Genomic DNA, 13,770 nt, shown 5'->3' with positions numbered 1-13,770 from the left:
AGTTGTCAACTTGGCCAGGTGAGCATACCTAGTTTTGTTGCTGTGGACATAAGCCAATGGTACGTGAACCTCATCTGTTGCTCATTACATCTGCAGTTGGCTAGGAGGCGTGTCTGCTGCAATGAGTGATGTTTGACTTAATTGGCTGGTGCTTAAATGAGAGATCTCAATTTAGCACAGCCTAAGCAGCTCCGCATTCTTCATCTCGGCACTCACAGCTCAGCCCAGGCCTTTGGAGATGGAGAAAGAAGTCACCCCTGGGAAAGTTGTTGGAACCCAGGGGCCTGGAGAGAAGACCAGCAGAGATCACTCTGTGCCTTCCACGTAAGAAAGAACCTCAGTGGAGAGTTAGCTGCCTTTCCTCTGAAGAACTAACAAAATAAATCCCCTTTTATTAAAGCCAATCTGTCTTTGGTGTGTTGCATTCCGGCAGCTAGCAAACTAGAACAGTGGTCTATCACAATTTTTTCTCTCTCAATAATGAGTATGTTGATTTATTTATTGGTCCTACTGGCTTTCTGTATTCTACCTCATTGATTTCTGCTTTTATCTTTATTTTTTCCTTTAGATTAGAAATGCAATTAAATATGGCATTCGTTTATTTTTATTGATATAAATACTTTAAGGTACAATTTTTCTCAAATCACAGATTAGTTTTTTTCATGGACTTTGATATGTACTGTTTTCATTACTAATTTTTCCTTTTTTTTCTTTCTTTTCCTCCAACGCTTTTTTTTTTTTTTTTTAGAAATTTTGCCAATTCAATGTGTATCTTATATTCCCTTTGATCCAAGAGTGCTTAATAGGGCATTTAAAAGTTTTTCAGCTGGAAAATACTGTTCTCTGATTTTCTTTTAATTTCGAGATTTGTTATATTTTTAAATTATATGTTGAATATTTTGACTTTATCCTATTATTGAGGATTTCTTTGTGACATAATATCAAGCAAGTTTTCGTGACTGAGTCTGTATGTGCTTGAGAAGGAAGTATATTCTCTATTTTTTGAAGTACAAAGTTATATATATATACACACACACACACACACCATATCCATGAGATCACCTCATTTATAATGCTGCTTAGGTTTTTCTATATCCCTACTTAATTTGGCCCTTTAGACCTGTGTTTGAATGACAGCAATGTGCTAATGTCTCTTATTTTTATTGGTTTTTATTATAAACTGAGCAGTATGATTAATTCATCATTTTGCATTTGAAGATAAAATAGCAAAAACAGGATTCCTTTAAATGATGCATTTAATACTTGATCTGGTTCTAATCCAGAGTTTGCCACGTCTATTAGGCAAATACTTTACTCTAGAGCCTCAATTTTTTCCTGTGTAAATGAGATGAGTTTTTAAAAAAATTTATTATTTTAATTTACCAATTTGATAAAAGTGGTCTTAAAATAATTTTAGTCAGTAACAGTGACTACTAAAATTTGTTACTGACTAAAATCACGGCAATGTTAATAGCTATCCTTGATGAATGCTTACCGCACGCTAGGCTCCATGCTCAGTACTGTACATACACAACTTCATTGAATCCTGGTGTCTTCTTTCAGTTTTTCGTCTATCTCTAGGGTGCGGGATTTTTATTTACTTGGGAAAAAACTTGATGGATTGGCTCAGTGTCTTAGGAACCCCTCTACTGAATAATGCGGCGGGAACATCTGCATATTGCAGCCGTCTACTACAGGACAATGGTAGAAAGCCACATTGGTCAGGGGTGCAATTAGCCAACATTTATTTCTGTCCATTTCCAGGTTTGGCAGGAAACAACACCAGAATGAGATAAGGAGCAGGGCGTGACGGGACTCTTGGACAAAGAGGAACAGAGCTGTTTTCCTGGCCAGCTCCTTCCGCCCCCGGCACGTACACGGGCCGCCCATGATGGCTCCTGGAGGCAGGCAGAGATCGCATCCTAAGGAATGTCTGGCTCTACACTAACCTCCTTATGTCTCAGGTAGTAGCACTGGCAAGTAGTAAGATGGTCTCACCCTGTCTCAGATTAATTGATACTCTCTCTCTCTCTTAGACTAAGGATACTTTGTGCTGTTCTTAAATTCGTTTGTCCATCCAGCCAAGCACTTAACATTATTTCCTATGACCATCAGGATTGATAAATACATAACGCTAGTGTCAACACTCCCCCTTCTGTATCCATTGCAAAGAATCAGTTACTAACCAAACTGCAGTCTTTCTTGCCAAACCTAGATGCAGCCCGCGATCTTTCTCAACATAGCACCCGAGTACGATGAACTGGAATTCACCTCCAGGAATAAATCCATTGCCATTCTTGTTTTAGGTACTCTGCCTGTAAAAACGATACCACAGAACTTGCTGTCTAGTGTAGGGTGCTGGAATGGAAACAACTGCAGTTCACTGAGATTTATGCTGTGACAACAGAGGAGAAGCTGCTTAATCTAAAGAGCAGTGAACTTAGTTCCTTTAACGACATGAGGCTGTCCAACTCGCTTGAGCTCCTCAGAGCATGCTTTTGTAGGTGATTTTTGGTTCACCTGCTCAGCTAACTGTGCAAGCGTGCACTGAGTGCCTGCTCCTCACACTGTGCCTTGGCACGCCGTACTCCACGTCAAGGATGTGCTGTCAAAGTTTGATCAATCTGCAAAACTTACGTTCACCATAACTGGAACCGGCAAAGTCTCTCAGGTAGAAGGTAGAGCCAAGTGTGTTGTTTGCAAATGATACAGAGGCCTGATGTAAATAAGAGCTAACAGGCATGGTATGACATCATACTATGTTTGTTTTGGGGACATGGGGAGAATTTGCCTCCTTAGCATGTAAGCACAGCCGGGTTTCAAAACAGTTTTACCCAGTGATACAGTACTGAGGAGTGATCAAGTGAACGGTGAGATAAATGATGCAGTTTAATCTCCTCCAGAGTGCCACCAAAATACTAGTATTGCCAAACATGCTCAGGACACAAAAGGTTAAGAATCACAGACTTCTGTATGCAAAGCTGTATATAAGGTGATGGGTACAAAAAGGAACAAAATTCGTTCACTTGCTCCCGAGGAGTTCACAATCCAATGGAAGCAACTCATATAAAATAAGTTAGACTTGATGAAAAAGTCAGAACTAAGTTCTATTGGCATACACAGAGAAGAAATGATGAATTCTGACAAGGGAATTAATTCATTCAATATTGATAATGCTATTATTTTGAGGTGAGCATTGTGCCAGACATTGCAGACAGACTAGGGAACAAAAACAGACAATATAGAGTGTACAGTCTAGTGGGAGAGATATAATCAAATAGCCATACAAATAAAGGACAATTTTATATGGAATATGGATTTTAAAGGAGAGGGACATGGCGCTCAGAAAGTGTTTAATAAAAGGACTTAATTTAGTCAAGAGTCTGGGAAGTCTCCTGTGAGTGACGAGTAGAAGTTAAATTGATAAAGAGATCTGGGAATGGAGGGAGCACAGTTTCCAGGGAGAGGGAACAGCAATTGTAAAACGAATTATATGTGATGGTCTCTTTGAGTAGATTTCACAATGAATTATGTTTTAAGGATTTATTTTAAATGAGCAGCTTAGAATATGGAATGTATGGCCAGGTTCATGGAAACTTCTTCCAGACATGTAAGCACGCCCAGTGCTGTGTTTTAAAAGAATTGGGTGTGTCTCTGTTTGGCTTAGCATTACATTTTATTTTCACTTCAAAGTGTGGGAGATCTGTTTCAGTGCTCTTGCCATTAGTCTAATTTGCTGATTTAAAAGCAGATATTAATATCCAAATTGGCATGACTAGGAGACACCCTGGTAATTAAAAGGCTCTAATTGGGGAAACTGATTTGAGGAACTTTATTCTAGACTAAGTGTACTAGACACACAATATGGAGCAACAGTCTTTCCATTTCAAGGACTCTGTAGTACAGGCTCCTAGAAGGGAAAATAACTAAGAGAATTATTTGAAACATTTTGGGGGGCTAATCATAATAACTGATTGTGCATAATTTATTGTGCAGAAAGCAATGGACATAAAATGGAAATATCACAACAGGAGATGAGAACACCAGACAGTGCTCTGGAGACGCTCCACCACCCTGAGCAAACTTGGTCCTGAAATTGGCCTCTGACTTGCATGTATTTCACCAGGCAGAAACGTACTAGGAAGACACCCCAAGAAAGCAGGCCCTTCTTGCTTTGTAGACTTTCTTTATGATCCAAGTCGTCACTAATACACGATGCAAACCTAGGTAGTCTGAGAAGAGGCGAGATAGTATCGGAACTATTATCGTGGAATACCAGGAAGGACCTGTAGACTGGTAATGTGTTGTTTTGTTACACATTGAGTTATAGACCATCAAGAAAATGTGCTTATCAAATAACTTACCTGAATCATCCTGGAACTCACGGTTCAAATTTTTGAGATGATGTGGGTACAATTTACAACGTTTTTCCCCATTAAGAGATGTTAACTGAATCGATTATCACACCTTTAATCTCAGCTCCTTCCCATTTAGTTTTGATTTCATAAATACCAAATGTAGCTAATCCAGGCAAAAGTTTGCAGCCACACAATACATGCGAAGTTGGCCTTCTAAGAAGTTAAATATGATTGCTATAGAAACTCGGTAGAGGGATACTATAAAATCACTACTTCCTCATGCAGTAATAGCGAAGTGATACAATGCCTTCGTTTCATTTAGGACCTCGAGCACCTCAGCAATTCTGTAAGAACAAGTCGGAGTCACTTAACGTCATCCTGGAGGCCAAAGGGATTGAGTCATTTGTTGGAAATCAGTCTGGTACCTGCAGGACGGAGTCCCAAGGACTCAAATCTAGAGTTTCTGTCCGGGAAGGCCTGGATAGTGTCATAACATTGAATCCAAGGCCTGGATAGTGTCATAAAATTGAATCCGTCTCCTCAAACCCCACCCAGGACCCTGGGAGGGGCCCAGCCATCTGCATTGTTAACAAGCGCTTCCGCTTCTCACCAGGTGATGCCGAGATCCGGGCCACAGCGAAAGAACCGCTGATCCGGGTGTTAACCCAAACCTCTCGTTTCACAAAGGCGGAAAGTGGGGCCCACAAAGATTAAACGAAGGTTGGTAGCTAATTCGCAGATCTGGCTTTCTCTAAACTCCCCCTTCAAAGACGCAGCGGTGCGCGATTGCTGGAGCAGTTCTTCGCCGAAATCGACTAGAAAAGCTTTTGGAGAGAGTTTGGGGGCCCCCACCCCAAGCCCCAGGCAAGAAAAGAAGCCCTCCTCCCGCATTCCGAGGCAGCCCCTCTCTCCCACCACCTCTGCGGGGCCGAAGCGCGGAAGCAAAGTTGCCAGCCCAGGGCCGCGGCGGAGCCCGCGGGAGGGGTGTGCCCCGCCTCCGGCGCTCGCGGGCGCGCTCCACACTGGCCGTAGCGCGGCGAGCGCGGGACTGGGCGGCTGGCAGCGGGCGGGGAAGGCGCGGGGCGTGGTTTGCAGCTTTCCGAGCCCCGAGGAGCGGAGCGCGCTCGGCTGCGCACCGAGCCTTCTGCTGGACCGAAAAGAGCCAGCGGGATAAAGAGCCCAAGCCGCGATCCAGGGAGCGAGGCCAGCGGGGGTGCGGCCCCGGGGCGGCCCCGGCCGCGCGCTCGTCCCTCGGCTGGGCCCGCAGCGGGTGAGCGGGGCCGCGGGGCCCCGGCACCCCGGTGCGCCCCGGAGAGAGCGGGCTGGGGCGGGGAGGGAGGGAAAGGGAGGGCGGGAAAGAGGCGGGGGCGGGGAGGGCAAGGTGCCAGCGCCCGGGCGGGGGCCGGCGGGCGGCGGGCGGCGGGAGCCGATCAGGTACCCGGGTCCGAGCCCCGGCCACGGGAAACTTTGTCCGGGTGGGGAGGGCGCCGCAAACTTGTCAGCGGGCGGGGCGCTCGGGGGATCGGAGCCAGCGCCGGCGGTGGCGTTGGTCTCTCCGGCTTCTTTGTGTCACCTTCGGGCCCCAGCCCGCGCGTCCGCCGGGCTGGGGCAGGGGCTGTGCGGGGTTCGGCCTGGGTCCCCCGGCCGCCCCCGCCCGGCCCAGTCTCCGGCGCTCGGTGTCCGCTGATTGTGTTCATCCCTCGCGTCACGCCCGGGCGGGAAAGATTTTGAACGCCGCGGGAGATGGACCGCGGAGAGCGCGGCGCCGAGCCTGCAGAATCTTGGGCGGCGCGGGGCTCGCCCCGAGGGCGGGGGGCGCCGAGGGTCCGGCGGGCGGCTGCCCTGTGCCCGCTCCAGCCCGGGGCCGCCCGGCCCCCGAGGGACGGCGGCGCGCGCGACAGCACCTCGCCCGTGCGGCGCGCGGGGGCCGCTCTGACGGCTCGGATTCGAATTCCATTTTGATGGCTTGGGGTCTTTGTTGTCTGAAATTGCCTTTAGGGTCTGAGCGTAGCACCTTCTCCGCCTTAGGGTGTTTTTCTTCTGTTGAGAAAGGGAAGGAGGGCTGTGTGTGCAACGATTGCTGCTCGAAACAACACCGGGCGCTTTATTTGATGGAGGTAGAGAAGTCCGGGTAACGCTTGCCTGGTGGACGCCTGTTATTTCCTAAAGTTATTATTTCCCCTCCCCTGGTGGAAGGGAGCGTCTGAGCTAGATGCCAGCAAACGCGATTGTGTACAAGCACCGGCAAGTCCGAGCCAAGCGGTGAGGGTTCTTTCCAGCCGCTCCGCGCTTTTGCATCGGTTTTTTTTTCTTTTTTCTTTTTTTGAGTTTGTTTGATTCCAAGCAACTTTCATCTGCTGTTCTGAAAGTTCCCATAGCCCGGAAGGCCTCGTTACAGATATTGGGCGATTCTGCTAGGTTGGGTTCAGTCACTTTTAGGGGAAACGTCGCAGCCGTACCCGGCCCTCCCCTCACTCAGGTTCCTGCCATTGAAATGTTGTAAACATCATCAGTGGAGAGTGATCACCTTTTATGGGATGGAACATTTGGTGTGTTTTTAAGGTTTAATGACTCCTTCTCTAGTTTTCTTTCTGGAAAACTGTCGAGACTCCCAAGGGCTTTTCCTGAGATAATTAAGTTACTGAAGGGCCTCAGCCCCGCCAGCACGTCCCCACCTTGCCGCCCCCCCCCCCCCCATTTGCTTCCCACCACCACTCAGCCCAGCACCCCCGGGGAAAGGGAACAGGTGTAATCCTCATTAAGGTTTTACCTGGTGAGGACTCTGGAGATGTGGAAATAAGAAGTGAATGGTGGAAATTTCTAGTTCTTTGTCTGCATGTTTGAATAAATGAGCCTTAATTGAGAACAACAAAACTCAAAAACAAACCAGCTCGGGTCATCTTGGCCTTGTACATTAAGAGTGTTTCAAAAGTCACCTGAATTATTTTACTGAATTAGAAATCCACTTTGGTGGATTAGTGCTAATTGTGTTTGCAGGATATTCCAATATGTTTAGAGAGCTGAGTCTCAAAGGAATTATTTTAGGTAGTGCCTTCACTAGCAAAAAAGTGAGAGTCTAATGTAAAATTCAAAAACTGAATCAGTCACCTTTTAATAGGTAAGGGAAAGATCGAAAAGGAATTGATTGTTCATTTGTTATTACTCATCATTTGTTTTAAATATAGATTTGCAATAATTTCACAAAATGATTTACTCATTAACTCAAACAGGCCTCTACCATATGCCAGCCGCTGTGCTGGACTCTGGGGGATCCAAATAGTAATCGTTACTATCAATGGAGGGCTGATTTTGTACCAGTAAATGCTTTACATAAATTACCTCTTTTGTCTAATATGTATTTTTTGAGTGCTCACAACGTAATGTGTTAGGTTCTGGGCATATAATGATGCATGAGACAGCTGTGATTCTTGCCCTTAGCTAGTGGGGAGGCTAGGCAGAAAATAAAATACATTACTAAGCTAATTGTAGGTTTTAAAGTGTAAATCACATTGCATCACTCTCCTGTTCAAAACCCTCCAATGGCTTCCCAACTCCCTTGGAGTAAAAGTAAAGACCTGGCAATGGCCTCCAGAGTTTACCCGGCCTCCCCATCCCCTTCCTATCTCATGACCTTTCTAATCTACTGCTGCCCTCCCCCCTTATGTGCTACACCCAAACTTGCTTCCTTGCTGTTCCAGGTTGCTGTTTCCTTTGCCTGGGATAGAACCCATGTCTGTGTGGTTCTCTCCCTCACCGTCTTCACTTTGTTAGCCTTTGCTAACTTTCAGATCTGAGATCACAACCACCTTAGCCATTCTCGTTTCCTCTTTTGTAACTTATTTTTTTCCCGTAGAGCTTATGACCATGTAACCTATTATATATTTTACTCATTTGTTTATTGTCTGTACTAGGCTTTACTCTCCATCAGGGCTGTTTTATTCACTGCCCTGTCACCAGAATCTAGAACATGTGGTAGGTTCTCAGTAAGTATTTGTTAGATGAATGTTGTTGAATGAAATGAAGGAAAAAACAGACACACACTAACCAGCGTCTCCTGTGTTATGGAAGAAGTCTCTGTGGAAGTGATATTTAAGCTTAGACTTGAATGAGAGGGAGTAAGCAGTGGTGGTGTGAGCAGGGCGGTGTAGGAGGCTGTGGAGAGGAGAGATGGGTGCAAGAAGGTAAGGCAGAGGCTGTGGCATGTGTGAAGGCCTTGAGGCAGGAAAGGGCTTGGCTGTGTGGGTTTATGTGGCACTGAGAGAAGGGCACTGTGCCTGAGCCCTGGCAGCCAGAGGAGGGCAGGACTAAATGAGGACAGAGAGACAATCAGGTGTCACATCAGGCAGGGCCTTGTCGCCAAGTTTTGGGTAAACTCCAGTGGAATCCTCATGCATGTGCTACCTACCTTATTAGCCCTATTTTATAAAACAAAACAACAGCAACAACAACAAAAAACTGGGCATCAGAGAGATTAAGTGACTTTCTGAGGTTCTCTAGTAAATGAATGGCAGAGCTTAGGATTCAAAACCAGGCTGTCAGATTCCAAAGTGCTTATGTTTGACCAGTGTGCCAAGGTCAAAGACGGTTTCCCATCCAGATGGAGCTGTTAGTCCAGTGGAAAGACACAGCACGGTATGCACGTGGTGAAGCCGGAAAACATGTATTTCTGGGGGACTGTCCCTGGGAGTAGATCAGGCTGAACTGGACAAAACTAAATCATTTTTCCTTTTTTTGTTACTATGAAGTATTTGAGATGAACTATATCTTAATTAGGAAATAATGTCAATAGTTAATGCAATAGCCTATTCTCCAGGGATTCACTGAATAGTTGCCCTTTTTTTTTTGTAGACAAAATATTTGGCTTCACATGTACCAATGGCCGTATACCTCCTTTTCTACTTTCACCAAATAAGGGATCGTGACTGGAAGCGTGTGAAGTCACTTATGATTAAAGCCCGCAATTCACAAAATAGCCAGTTCATTTTCTGTTATTTTAAACTTTCAGATTTTGGGTGATTGTTTTAAAACAGCTTTATTTGACACACAGTGAACTGTACGTTTTGAAGTATAAACTTTGATAAAATTTTGACCTGTGAAACCATTTTTCCTCTTGTACCTCCCTGCAGTCTGTATCCTCTTTCTCCAATCAGTCATAAGTTTTCTGACCGTATTGATTAGTTTGAATTTTTAGAACCTTATATAAATGGTTCCTATGGTATGTTATTTCTCTCTCTCTCTCTGGTCTGGCTTCTTTCACTTAGCGTAATTCTTTTGAGATTCATCCATGTTGTTGTATGTATCATTAGTTTATTCTTTTTTTATTGCTGAGCAATATTCCATTGTATCACTATTCCACAGTTCACTTCTTTGTTTACCCCTTGCTGTACATTTAGGTTGTTCCTAGTTTTTGGCTCTTTAAAATAAAGTTGCTCGGAACATTATGTCTTTGTCCGGATCTGTGCATTCATTCCTCTTGGGTAAATGCTTGGGAGTGGAATGCTGGATCCTATGTTTAACTTTTTGAAGAAATCATTTCTAAAGCATTTGTGCCGTTTTTACATCCCCAAGGAAGTGCCCGAAGGTCCTGGGTGCTCTGTATTGTCATCCACACGTGCTATAGTTAGGTTTTTAATAGCCATTCTGGTAGATGTGCAGCTGTATCTCACTGTAGTTTTAATTTGATTTTCTCCGGTGGCTAGTGATATTGAGCATCTTTTCGTGTGCTTATTTACCATCCATATGTGTTCTTTGTGGAACTGTTTATTCAAATCATGTGCCCATTTATTTGGGGGGGTTGGTTGTTTCCTCATTAGTGAGTTTGGAAGGTTTTGTGTGTAGTCTAGATACAAATCTTTTATCAGATATATAATTTTAAAATATTTCCTTTCACTCTATTCCTTGTCTTTTCATTCTCTTAACATGTCTTTTGAAGAGCAGAAGTTTTTAATTTTGGTGAAATCTAATTCATCTTTTTTTTTTTTAATGGATTGTACTTGTGTTGTATCTAAGAAACCTAACTCAAGGTCTCTAAGGTTTCTCCTATGTTTTCTTCAAAAAATTTTACAGTTTTAGGTTTTTCATTTAGGTCTCTGATCTACTTTGAGATATTTTTATTTGTTTATTTATGGTGCAGAGTTCGGGTTGAAATTCATTTTTTTTTAATTTGTTCCCCCTATTATTTTTTTATTTTTAATCCATTTGTTTTATTTGTCTGTCGATATGGTAGACAAAATGAGCATCAGATACAAGTCTCTCACAACCACATAGTCACACTGCGACAGCCGTATCATCATACAGTTATCTTCGAGAAACATGGCCACCGGAGCACAGCTTATTTAATGCGTAAGAATAACCTCCAGGATGACCTCTCGACTCTGTTTGAAATCTCTCAGCCATTGAAATTTTATTTTGTCTCATTTTACTCTTCCCCCTTTTGGTCGAGAATGTTTTCTCAGTCCCTTGATGTTGAGTCCCAGCTCATCCTAGGATTTCTGTCCCATGTTGCTGAAGTTCACTTCTTAACACTTTTATTGAAAATAAGTTGTCCATATATGTGTGAATCTATTTTTGGATTCTTTTCTGTTCCTTTGATCTATTTGTCTGTCTTTATGCTGATTCCACACTGCCTTGGTTACTATTGCTTTATAATAAGTCTTGAAGTCAGGCAGTCTTAGTCCTCTAATTTTGTTCTTTTTCCAAGTTGTTTTGGCAATTCTAGGTTCTTTGCATTTCAGTATGAGTTTTAGGATGTATTTGTCAATTTATGCTAAAAAGTTTGCTGAAATTTTGATGGGATTGTGCTGAATCTGTAGATCTATTTATATATTGATCTTTATCCTGAAACCTTGGTAAACACGCTTGTAGAACTTGTTAGTTCCGGAAATATTTTTGTAGTTTCCAGGATTTTTTCTAGGAAAGATCATGTACTCTGCAAATAAAGACAGTTTTACTTTTTTCTTTCTGATCTAAATGTTTTATATTTTTTTCTTGCCGTATTGCTCTGGTTCGACTCTGCGTTGAACAGATGTGGTGAGAACAGATATCCTTGTCTTGTTCCTGATCTTAGAAGAAGGTCATTCAGTTTTTCATCATTAAATATGTTGTTAGCTGTAGTTTTTTTCATATATGTCCTTTATGGGTTGAGGAAGTGCCTTTCTATTCCTAATCTGCTAAAAGTTTTATTTATTTATTTTATCAAGAATGAATGTTGGATTTTGTCAAATGCTTTTTTTCCATCTGTTAAGATGAACGTGTGTTTTTGTCCTTTTGATATGTTGCATTACATTGATTTTTGTACATTGAGCTAAGTTTGCATTCCTGGTTGTTAACACCACTAGAGAATGATGTATTATCTTTTAAAATATTTTTGGATTTGATTTGCTAAAATTTTGCTTAGATTTTTTTTGCAGTTATGGTCATGAGGGATATATATATATATTTTAATTTTTAATTTTTTAAAAACATGACATACAAAAACGAACATTCTTACCATATGATCATTCCATTCTTGATATATAATCAGTAGCTCACAATATCATCACATAGTTGTATATTCATCTCCATAATAATTTCTTAGAATGTTTGCATCAATTCAGAAAAAGAAATAAAAAGAAAAAAGAAAAAAACTCATACATACCATACATACCCCTTACCCCGTATATAAAAGGAGCATCAGAACAAGGTTTTCACAATCACACAGTCACATTGTGAAAGCTATCTCATTCTACAATCATTTTCAAGAAACATGGCTATTGGAACACAGCTCTACATTTGGTCATGAGAGATATTGATCGTTAGTTTCTCTTTCCTATAATGCCTTTGTGTGAATTTTGTGTCAATGTGCTGGTCTCCTAGAATGAGTTGTGAATAATTCCCTCCTCTTCGATCTTCTGGATGAGTTTGTATATAATTGATTTTATTTGTTCCATAAATGTATGGCAGAGTTCACCAGTAAAGCCTTCTAGGGTGGAAGTTTTCTCTGTGGGAAGGTTTTAAGTATAAAGCTAATTTGAAAAATAAATAAATCATACTATCTAGTTCTTCTTGAATTCGTTTTGGTAGTTTATGTCTTTCAAGGATTTTGGCCACTTCATCTGAATTGTCAAAATCATCATCAAAAGCATTCATAATATAGTCTTATTATAATAAAGTCTGTAGAATCTGTAATGATGTCACCCCTCTCATAATGTGAATCCTTTCTCTTGTTTCTCTGATCTGCCTGGAGCTGTATTTCTCCGCTGGTTATAATTTTGCCCACCCCACTCACCCACCCCTCCACGCTGCCTGGGACTTTGTCGGTGTCTAGAGACAATGTGGGTGAGGACTTCCCGTGGATAGAGGCCGGGAATGCTGTAAACATCCTGCAGTGTACAAGAGACCCCCGAACCCTGTCACCAGCAAAGAATCATTCAGTCAAAAATGTCAATAGTGCTCAAGTTGAGAAAACCCAGTTTAGAGGCTTATTGATTTTATTGATCTTCTCAGAGAACAAGCTTTTGGTTTCGTTAATAGTCTCTAATGTTTCTAGTTTTGTTTGAATGATTTCTGTACATTCGTTGTTGTGACCTTTCTTTTACGTATTTTGGTGTGATGTGCTCTTTTTATTGAAGTTTCTTAAGGTCACTGATTTGAGCTCTCTCTTCATTTCTGATATAGGTTTTTAATGCCGTAAATGTCCTCTTACGTACTGCTTTTAGTGGCATCTCAGGTTTTGGTAGGGTATGATTTTATTTTGATTCAGTTTAAAATACTTTGAAATTTTCTTTTTGATTTCTTATTTGCCCCATGGGATATTTAGAAGTATGTTATTTAGTTTCCAATCCGAGAGATCCTTCTGTTATTAATTCCTATTTAATTCCATTATTGTCAAAGAACATATTTTGTAGGGCTTTAATCCTTTTAAATTTGTTGAGAATTGTTTGATGGGCCCGAATATAATTTCTCCTGGTAAATGTTTCATGTGCGTTTAAAAACAGTGTATTTTCATTACACCGTATCAAGGGAACACACGTCAACACGTGTTACCTCCATTGGTACTAACCTTAACCGCCTACCTGAGGTGGTGCTGGGCAGGTGTCTCCACTGTGGAGTTACTCTCCGTCTCCCTTCCCAGATGTGGCACTTTCCCAAGGGGTCACTAAATGCAGCCCATTCTTAAGGAGTGGGGACGTATGCTCCACTTCCTTGACGGTGTTGCTTTTTAATCCAGTCTGACAATCTTTGGCTTATGCTTGGGGTGCTTAGACTATATTTAAAGTGATTTTTGGCATAGTTAGGTTTAAATCTATCATCTTGCTATTTGCTTTCTGTTTTTCTCATCTCTTACTTGCTTTCTTTTTCCTCTTTTTCTGACTTCCTTTGGATTATTTTTTTTATGAATCTATTCTATACCCTTTTTTTGGCCTATTATCCA

At 42.3% G+C, this 13,770-nt stretch overlaps 1 protein-coding gene across 3 annotated transcripts in view; it reads left to right on the top strand.

Moving 5' to 3' along the window:
* Positions 1-4,959: 4,959 nt before the first annotated feature.
* SYNE2 (spectrin repeat containing nuclear envelope protein 2) overlaps positions 4,960-13,770 on the top strand; it is a 384,031-nt gene continuing 375,220 nt past the window's right edge. Inside the window, exon 1 of one of the 3 annotated variants that reach the window (XM_077122415.1) lies at positions 4,960-5,078. The gene's annotated coding sequence lies outside the window, so the exon portion shown is untranslated. Of the gene's footprint in view, positions 5,079-5,444; positions 5,629-5,775; positions 5,793-13,770 lie in introns of those variants that run through there. The other 2 variants (XM_077122416.1, XM_077122418.1) reach the window with 2 other exon arrangements.

Source organism: Tamandua tetradactyla, chromosome 12, assembly GCF_023851605.1.
Source record: "Tamandua tetradactyla isolate mTamTet1 chromosome 12, mTamTet1.pri, whole genome shotgun sequence".
Lineage (NCBI taxonomy): Eukaryota > Metazoa > Chordata > Mammalia > Pilosa > Myrmecophagidae > Tamandua > Tamandua tetradactyla.
This window is presented reverse-complemented; position numbering and strand designations above follow the sequence as displayed.